Source organism: Pinus tabuliformis, chromosome 4_1, assembly GCF_031772625.1.
Source record: "Pinus tabuliformis cultivar Carrire ecotype Pingquan chromosome 4_1, CPIR1, whole genome shotgun sequence".
Lineage (NCBI taxonomy): Eukaryota > Viridiplantae > Streptophyta > Pinopsida > Pinales > Pinaceae > Pinus > Pinus tabuliformis.
This window is the reverse complement of record NC_142303.1, coordinates 693974497-693984817: the sequence shown is the minus strand read 5'-3', so window position 1 is coordinate 693984817 and position 10321 is coordinate 693974497.

The window sequence follows — 10321 nt, the reverse complement described above, 5'->3', positions numbered from 1 at the left end:
AAGAGCTTGAGGTTTTGTGTGAGCGATCAGAGTGAGAGTGAGAGATCGCTGAGGGTATCTGCAGAGAGTCTGTGTGTAGCAAGCTTCCCATGGAGGGCGTATTGGCCGGAAGCTTCTCGTGAAGAGCGTGAGAGTTCTTTCCTGTGTGCAGATAGTGTGGAAAATCGCTGAAGAAATTTTCTTGTGTGCAGATAAAAGAGGAAACACAGTGGAGAGCTACGGTCTGTGGAGTAAACAAGGCTCTAAACCTGCAGGTGGAGAGTTGCGGTATGTGGAGTAAAATCCAGTGGTTGTGTGGAGTAAAATCCGTATGGCTTGGCGTAGCCTGGTAGTTGAATTTTCTCAAAACTCAGTATAATGTTCTTTAAGTCTGGTGAATGTATTTTTAAATTCTCTTTTTTTTAGCAGCATTGTCTTAGCCTCCTATTGCAATAGGTTTCATATTTCATGATTGACAGTGGAAGTGCCAAAAATGTTCATCTTTTTTATGCTGCAAAAGTTCCATTTTTGAAAGATTTCTCAGTTAAAGGAAGGCCAAACAGCCTAAGCTTGGTTTCCCTAGGTTTAAATTGATGTTGTAGAATAGAGAAGGAAAATATGTCCAAACAGTTTAAGCTTGGCAGATTAGTAGCTAGGTAGAGAATGAAGGTACCCAACTGCTTAATCTAGGCCCTTGGAAGCAATAAGGGTAGTTTTTTTATAGGAGGGCAGTTAAAAAGAAAGAAGCAATCTGGGTTTGCAAGTCTAAGTGCACCCTTCCTGAAGTAACAAAAATGCTAGGTGTATTAGGCTGGGTAGGTAGCCTGGGGTTGCAGAAGCAACATCGTCTTCAGCCTTGGCCTTGACAAAATAAGCTCGTCTCATTAGTGGCAGAGGTAGCAAAACAGTGTTTTGATGGTAGAATCCTGGAAGCATGTCTAATTTCCCTTCACTCCCCTAAAAAATCTCTCACTAACATCCCCTAAGAGACCTTGGGATCTGCTCAATAAGTCCTAGTCTTACTTCATTTCTGTGAAACATCAAGATAAATGTTGGCTTTCTTCAATGAAAAGAAGCCACATTTCTTGTGTAAAATCACTTCTCACTCTCATTTACCCCTATCTCTAAGTTTTACTTCTCAAACTTAGTCTTCCGCTCTACTTTCACCTCATAAACTCATATTAACCTCTAATTCTATTATTTAGCTCCCTAAATCATTTCCCTATCCCCTACTATGCAAAAAGCTATATAAAATCCCAAAAATATTAAATAACCCCCCCCCCCTTGGCACTATAGCCATATTTTTCTAAGTCCGGGAGGCAGTAGTCCGTCTGGGGCTCCTACTAACCCATCTGCGTCCTAACTGGAGTTAGTCTGACACCTGGTCACACTAACAACCATTCCCCCTCAACCCTGACCCTACAATACCCACGTTCTGCTCTTATCCTAAAGTTTTGCCTGTAAATATCTACCCCGCGCACTTATAACCCCGTAAACCCACTTTCCTAATGTTCAAACCCCCGCCATACAATAAATTAATCAAATGAGTCGCAGGCCCTATCCCTTATCCTTCCGCTGCCTCATATATTCCGCCAGCCATCCGATCGCCCACGCCCAAGATCTACGGTGGGCGGGTGTTTTCATGCCCCGACATGCCGAGGGTTAGCGTCCGGGAGATCGGCGGTTTTCTCATCATACTCCCGCCACGCGTCACCTCCTCGGCTATGGCGGAGCCTCCTCCTCCCAAACCACCCAAGTGCTAAAGCGGTGCAACAAAACCCGGATACCGCCCTCGCCTGCATGACATCAGCGCCACGTTTCACCACGCATCACCTTCCTGTGCCTCGCTGTTGTACCATGCTTCTCGCCACCTCATCCCTCACCTCTCCCCACCCTGCCAACTGTGTTAGCTGCCACATCACCCGTCCATACCTGGGACCCGCCAAGGCCATCATGCTGACGTCATTCGAGAAAAGCGCCAAATAACTATTTTTGCATAAAAGCGCGCGAATGACCGTTGTTTTTTCATTTCTATTGACCCGTTGGTTAAGTACTGGTTCTTCCTTATTACTCTCTGCATTCCTAAAACTAAAAACGTCCAGTTGAGCTGCCGCGGCCTGCAAATTCGGCTTCATAGCCTACCTTCGCTCCAGCTCGTCCACTCTTGGCACTGTTTGAAACAGGTATTTGTTATATCTTTCCTTTTTTTTCGCTCCTGTTCTTCATTTTATCCACTGCACATATTGTAAGCCTGCAGATTTCCCCAAGTGGCAGCTATGCCGCGCTTAAGTCTTCATTCAAAACCACTGGAAACCCTTCACTCCAGAAAAAGCCTCGTAAACCTTGTGCCCATTTACAATTTCACTGGCGAGTTCCGTTCAGAGCTCGGCCTCCAGGAAAAATCTCGCAGCAGCTCAGCATTGCCCTATTTTACCTTAGTCCATTGTTTAAGTCAATCCACTGAAAATATAATTGTCCTCGGCCCCTTCGCATTGTTCCTCACAGTCTATAACTTCATAGAATTCACTAAGAGAAGGGAAGTTGACCCAAAACTCCGCAAAATTGGTCTCTCACGTCATAAACTCCCAAGCAGTCAAGCTACCGTTGCATTTAAGTTCAGTTCCACCTACTTCTCCCAGTTATTGCAAGCAAGTTTGTTAGCCAGTTGTTGCTTTAGCCCTCCTTTCAACTCAAGCATTCAAAAGTTGCGTAATGGCCACTCCATCTGCTCTAAACATCACTCCCATGAACCCACCAAGTAAAGAGCTTGAGTCAATGGCCTTGGCTGACACATATTATCTTATTCAAGACCTGGTTGCGAACAAAAATCATTTGCATACCTACTGTCAGCTAAGAAACAACTTTATAAACAACACTGACATGTATGGCATATGGGAGTCCAATTTGCCACATTATTTCCTCCCCTCAGTCAATATATTTCCTGAGATTATTCACCTGTGTATTACAAATTATGAGCCAAGTCAGAGGGCTGTTAAGTCTCCATCTGGGAGCGTACTTTTTTGCATCACTCCTGACTCCATCAACTAGATGTTGAATTTCAAGTAGACTCAGATACTATTGCCCTTCTCCATGAATAACTTGCTGGAAGAAGCCTCCTGTCCCCCTGGCCCCAAGATTGAAAGAATTGCTAAGACATTCATGAGGGCAGATTGCCAACCTAAGGAACCACCCCCATTCCTTTATGACCATTTCAATGAGGTAGGTAAGCTACTTGTAGACATGATATCCTATGTGTTAGGCTTCACAACAAGTGAACATGTAGATGAGACAGTGCTGGTTCTGTTGTCTTCATTCAGCCACGGACAACCTCCTACTATCAAATATAATTATGCCAAGATCATAGCAAATAAAATCCATGACCAGCTCATTAAGCTAGACAGGCAGGGAGTTTTTAAATATTCCTCCTACATCTATCATTTGTTCATGTATTACCAATATGAATGCTTCCAATGCCCCATCAAGAAATTGGATTCAAAGGGAGAAAGAAGGTCTGTTGTCTTCTGGTCATCAATATTCCATCAATTCCAGCATTCTCCTTACTCATACTGTGAGTTCATTGACCAGTTTGTTTATCCAGTCTCTTGCCTCTTAATGAAAGCTCCCCCTCCCAGAATAACTTATGAGATGCAGAAGATATTGCAGCTGTCTAAGAACTACAAATTAGGTGATTGGTACCTATACCAGGATCACACTGTCATCAGAATCTATGGCTGTGAGCTTTGTCCTTACAGGCTCCCAAGATATGTACCAATGAGGCTGTTTGCCTTGGAATACTGCAGGCAGCTTATCAATTCAAATTTGACTCATTTTCACAGCACCAAGAAGAAGGCTCAACTGAAATTTAAAGACCACCTAGGCCCCTTCATCATGAACAAGAAGGAAGGTTGGCAAGATGCTGACCTGATACTCAAGGATCAACTTAAGTTGAAAAGATGTTTCTGGTGGGTCCCTTATGACCTGCTTGGCTTTATTAATGCCAGAAGAGTCAAATATTGATTGACACCCTATGAACACTGAAAAATCCCACACATTGAAAAACATGCTAATCAAGATGCGTGGGCACAAGGCACTTTAGTTGAAGAATTCACTCAGGAGGAAAATTTGGAGCAAACTGCTAAATATCTTGAAAAAACTCTTGACTTGGATTCTGCTGACCAGGTAACTTTCAAGCTGCCATACCAAGTTGAAGAGGGCACATCTACAGCTGTGTCTTCACAAGTTGCCCAAGGAGCATCTACATCAGCAACAGGTATAGCTAAAGGTAAAGAGCCAATGGAAACAGAGCAAGAAATGGTCACAGAACAGCCTGTCACTTCAATGGAATACTCCCAAGAACAGGCCCCTCCACAACAAACACAGGCACCCCAAATACCAGTCTTACGGACTCCTGTCAATGAAGAAAGAGGCAGAAAACGAGACCGAGAAGACACCACACCTGCTAGTGGGTCTACACAGCAGCCCGAAGCTAAGAGGCAAAGAGTTGATCCTCCAATTGAGGAGGAAGTCAGTGAAGAAGTTATAGAAAGCCCGAGGAGGGAAGCAAGCCAGCATACGCCTACAAGCTCTTTTCAGCAAGAGCAAGACAAACAGCATGCCATGGAGGTGTCTTCCTCCACACAGCAAGGAAAGAAACCAACTAGCACCAAGGCCAGCTTTAAAGAAATCAAAGCTCAAAATGAGCTACTAAGAGTGAAATTGTATGACCAATTCCTGAAAGAAACACCTGCCAGGGAGGAAAGGTTGATGGCAGCATATGACATTAAAGGAGAAAGGATGATTCTCACCCACTTCAAGCCCAAGGTTCAGCAGCCATATTCAGTTGCAGATTATGTCAGGACCAGATTAGAGGTCCTAGCCAAGGACATTCACCCCATGGATCAAATAGAGTTACATAAGCAAACAGGGGAGATGGTCTATGCCACCCTGGTAGAGAAGGCCACATTGGCCCATGAGTTGAAGGAATCTCTGAAGAATACAAACACTCAACTGGATTTAGAAAGAATGTCCTCCACAACTAAAGACAACAGGATCAAAACATTGGAGGAGATCATTATTGACTTAGGACACGATCCTAAGGATCCTAAAGGTGTGAGGGCGCTTATGAAAAAGAAGGATGATGATATTGCTGCACTAAAGAAGCGATTAAGGCTTCTTCCTATCTAGCACCCTCAAACAGGAGAACTGGTGAAAGAGAAAGAATCTGAGGATACATTAGACCTGCTAATGCAATTGAACCAGAGAGTAATCGAGATGGAAGGAGAGTTGGAGAAAGCACTATAAGGCAAGCAGGGAGAGTCGGCCTCCCAGCCACCTCAAATAGCTCCAACTGTTATTACTGTTCCTCCTAAACAAGCAGCAGCGACCCCTCCAGTTATTCCAGCTACTACAACAGCTACAGAAGCTACAACTGCAACAACAATAGCCCCTGAATCTAGCATGAGCATGGATGAATTGACAAAAGCTGTCAAGGAACTAGAGCTTCAGGCAATAGAGATAAAAGAGGCCAAAGAAAAGTTGGCCAATCTGGAAGGAAAATATGATAAGTCCAAAATGACAGTGGCTGAGCAGACAAGGGAAATTAAAGCCCTAAAGGACAAAATAAAGGCATTGGAGAAAGAGTTGTCTTTGGATAAAACCTTGGCTGAAATAAAAAAGATTATGTGGGCCAAGATTAATCAGTCAGTCACAAGCCAATGGAGGTCAATTCAGGCCATGTATGAACAAGTAGAACTACTTGGCCTGGCCCAGTTTGAAACTCAGAGAGCCAAAGCAGCATTGGGAAACATGCCTGAGTAGGCCAACAAAATGATCAATTTTTTAAATCATCAGACTAAGGAAGAGCTGGCAGCACTGCACATCATGAACAGAACAGAGGCAATATTGACAACAAAGAAGGTGCTCACGTTGAAAAGCTTTGTGCAAACTCTAGAAGCAAGATGTCGGGAAATACAAAGGGATGTAGACAAATTTGAAATAAATCTTGCAGCACTACAGACTAAAGGATTGCCCAGCCTACTGACCGGTGCTGGAAGGTTATTGACACGTGACCATTATGCAACCAGGCTCAATAATTATGTCACAAATCAGCTTACTGCATCCTCAGGCTCTGCAGCAGAGGCTGGGCCACCTTCAGGACAGACTCTCTATGACAAGCTGGAACACTTATTTTACATGGAACATGAAGTTAACCATCTGTTTGAGATGCCACCCGACTATTACAAATACACAGAGGCTGATGAGACACTCGTCAAGATACAACAGCATCAGTTGCCTCCCGAGGATTGGTGGCAGGCAATGCTCGCCATTTTGCCCAGGTAATTCCAGTTTTTGCCCCTCTTTGTTTATTTCAAATATCGGTCAGCTATGAGTCAGCAATAGGTCAGCAGAAAGCACCAGACAGGGTAGTTAAGAAGCACGCAAAGCAGGTTGGAGCAGTCATGAAGCAAAGAGCTGGGGCGGCAAGCCTAAGAGCGCAGATTTTTGAAAGCGCAGTCCAGTCGACTCGAATGAACTCAAAGGTCAACATTCACTGACAGAAAAGAACAGCTGTTACACTTGTCTTTATTTCAGCATTTACTTTCTCATCAACTGCTCCTTAGGAGTTGGTAAAGAAGTTATGAACTATTAACTCATCATCTAGATATTTTTTGTATCTGGTTTTTTTATATATACCACCCTCTGCATTGTAAAAAAGGGTTGGTCGGCTAATGTACTCCAAGAGAGACTCGCTCTGTATATTTGATATTTTCTATAATCAAAAACTGCTTCAAGCTTGGAGAATGGACTGTTTGGGTGTTATTAATGATTCTGAAGGATGAATTTAGAATTCTTGTGCTGCAATATGAATCAATAAGTGTTCCTCGCCTCTGTTATTTCAATTTCACATATGCTCATGCCACAGAACAAAGGATTGGTTTAGAATTTGCTTAGCTGCACTCTATGCTCAGTTTCTGTGGCTTCTTAATGTTTTTCCTCTTGATTTAGGCATAAATATGAATTCTTTTATGGCTCATGTTTGATCTATTTCACATATGAATTACTGTTATCTAGGAATTCCTAGCTGCTCCTAGATAGAGCTCATTTATCTTCCCCCTGCTAACCTGAATGAGAGATTCTTAATTGCCTCTTATTCCTTAGCCTTTCAATTCATCTCTTTACCTTGAATGATTGCTTCATATGCAGTTGTCTTGCTCCGTTTTCCTCTCTTGTGACCAAGAAAAAGCACCAGCAGTTTTACTCCATGACTCCATGCCCAATGGTTTGAAACTTATCACATTATGTTTTGCCTCTCTACTTGAAAGCATCCTCCTTCCCACCGAAATCAAAACATTGAACTCAATAACTAGCCTAAAATCATCTTCAACAAAGCTAAATCAGAAAGAGAGAGCCCTCTCTGATTGCAGGTGGGCTAGAACCTACAGTCCAAAGATTGGTTTGTAGTTACCTCGGTCGTATCCTTTCAGGAGCTTAAGGACAACCTGAGTGATAACATAATGGCGACTCCACTGGGGACCTTCCTCAGATAATTTCACAAATCAAGTTGGAAAGCTCCACTGGGAAAGAACCAGACCTTCAAAAGTTTCTTTCTTGTTTTCTGGAGAAGGTCATCTGTTTCCTTCATAACCATTTTTTCAAGTTCAGTTCTGATCTGTGATGGTGGACAGAGATCAGGCACTCCAAAGTTGATCATCCACCTGACGACTCCACTTTATTTTCAAATAAGTCTCCACTGGAGGAGCGAACCTGAAAAGGGAATGTCAGAATATTTTTGTTCAAAGACCAAAAGCTTCAAGTTTCAGAACACCACTACAGCCAACTAATCCCATTTCAAAGTAATAATAGTCAGACAAGATGACCGGGTGTGTGGAAGATGAATTTGAACAAGCTGTAAATGAATTCAACAAGTTGTTATCAGAATATGAACTTGATGAGAATTTTTTTAGATTGGTATTGTTAAAATCAAAGCAATACAACAGCCTCAAATCAAAATGTGTCTTCTTGATTTAGTTGTGGAAGAACATGAAAATGAGATTGAACTTTTGCATTCTCAAATCCAGTCATATGATTTTCACGATCCTAAAGAATTTTTTCAAAATCTTCCTTCTCCGGGTCATGAGGAAGTTGTACTACCTTCTGACTTACAGATGGAGGATAGTCAAGCTTTCAAGAGAAGGAATGAAGTTTTGGCTGCAGAGTTTGTTACTGAGGATACAACTGTTCCATCAGACAAAGAAGATCCAAAAGAAACTATCCCACATGATGATTTTTTTGATCCTGTAGCAGATTACATGGAGGATCTTCTCCACTCAAAATATTTAACATATTTTCTCTATGAGGACCAAGTAGTTCAGCAGTGGCCTTTATATGTCACAATTTTGATTATGGGGGCACATGACCAAACAATGTTTCTGATTTCACCAACTGTCAGTCAAATAGTTTGTTTCTTTCTACAAGTGCTTAAGTGGTTGCATTGGTTGTTTCATTTTACCTAACCAGCAAACAGGTGCTGATTAGGGTAGGTAGGTAGGATTTCAGTTTTCTGTTTGGATAGCAGCTTGATGCAGTTGAAGCCCGAAGTGAAGGCCCTAAGCTTTTCAAGTCTGTTGTCATATATATAAATAAAGCAGCCAACAAAGGGAAAGTTTTTTAGAATACAACAAATAATTGAAGATTAAGGCAGTCTGACCTGCTGTTCTTGGTTTTTCACAAGGAAAAGCCATCCCCAAGTGGAGCCACTGTTAGCCTCCTATTGCAATAGGTTTCATATTTCATGATTGACAGTGGAAGTGCCAAAAATGTTCATCTTTTTTATGCTGCAAAAGTTCCATTTTTGAAATATTTCTCAGTTAAAGGAAGGCCAAACAGCCTAAGCTTGGTTTCCTTAGGTTTAAATTGATGTTGTAGAATAGAGAAGGAAAATATGTCCAAACAGTTTAAGCTTGCCAGATTAGTAGCTAGGTAGAGAATGAAGGCACCCAATTGCTTAATTTGGGACCTTGGAAGCAATAAGGGTAGTTTTTTGATAGGAGGGTAGTTGAAAAGAAAGAAGCAATCAGGGTTTGCAAGTCTAAGTGCACCCTTCCTGAAGTAACAAAAATGCTAGGTGTATTAGGTTGGGTAGGTAGCCTGGGGTTGCAGAAGCAACATCACCGTCAGCCTTGGCCTTGACAAAGAAAGCTCGTCTCATCAGTGGCAGAGGTAGCAAGCAGTGTTTTGATGGCAGAATCCTGGAAGCATGTCTAATTTCCCTTCACTCCCCCTAAAAAGTATTTCACTAACATCCCCCTAAGGGACCTTGGGATCTGCTTAATAAGTCCTAGTCTTACTTCATTTCTGTGAAACATCAAGGTAAATGTTGGCTTTCTCAATGAAAAGAAGCCACATTTCTTGTGTAAAATCACTTCTCACTCTCATTTACCACTATCTCTAAGTTTTACTCTGACGTCATTCGGGAAAAACACCAAAAGCGCCAAATAACTATTTTTGCATAAAAGCGCGCGAATGACTGTTGTTTTTTCATTTCTATTGACTGTTGGTTAAGTACTAGTTCTTCCTTGTTACTCTCTGCATTCCCAAAACTAAAAATGTCCAGTTGAGCTGCCGCAGCCTGCAAATTCGGCTTCATAGCCTACCTTCGCTCCAGCTCGTCCACTCTCGGTGCTGTTTGAAACAGGTATTTGTTATATCTTTCCCTTTTTTTCGCTCTTGTTCTTCATTTTATCCACTACACATACTGTAAGCCTGCATATTTCCCCAAGTGGCAGCTCTGCCGTGCTTAAGTCTTCATTCAAAACCACTGGAAACCCTTCACTCCAGAAAAATCCTCGTAAACCTTGTGCCCATTTACAATTTCACTAGCGAGTTTCGTTCAGAGCTCGGCCTCCAGGAAAAATCTCGCAGCAGCTCAGCATTGCCCAAATTTACCTTAGTCCAATGTTTAAGTCAATCCACTGAAAATATAATTGTCCTCGGCCCCTTCGCATGTTCCTCACAGTCTATAACTTCATAGAATTCACTAAGAGAAGGGAAGTTGACCCAAAACTCCTCAAAATTGGTCTCTCACATCATAAAATCCCAAGCAGTCAAGCTATCGTTGCATTTGAGTTCAGTTCCACCTACTCCTCCGATTTATTGCAAGCAAGTTTGTTAGCCAGTTGTTGCTTTAGCCCTCCTTTCAACTCAAGCATTCAAAAGCTGCGTAATGGCCACTCCATCTGCTCTGAACATCACTCCCATGAACCCACCAAGTAAAGAGCTTGAGTCAATGGCCTTGGCTGACACAGATTATCTTATTCAAGACCTGGTTGCGAACATAAATCAT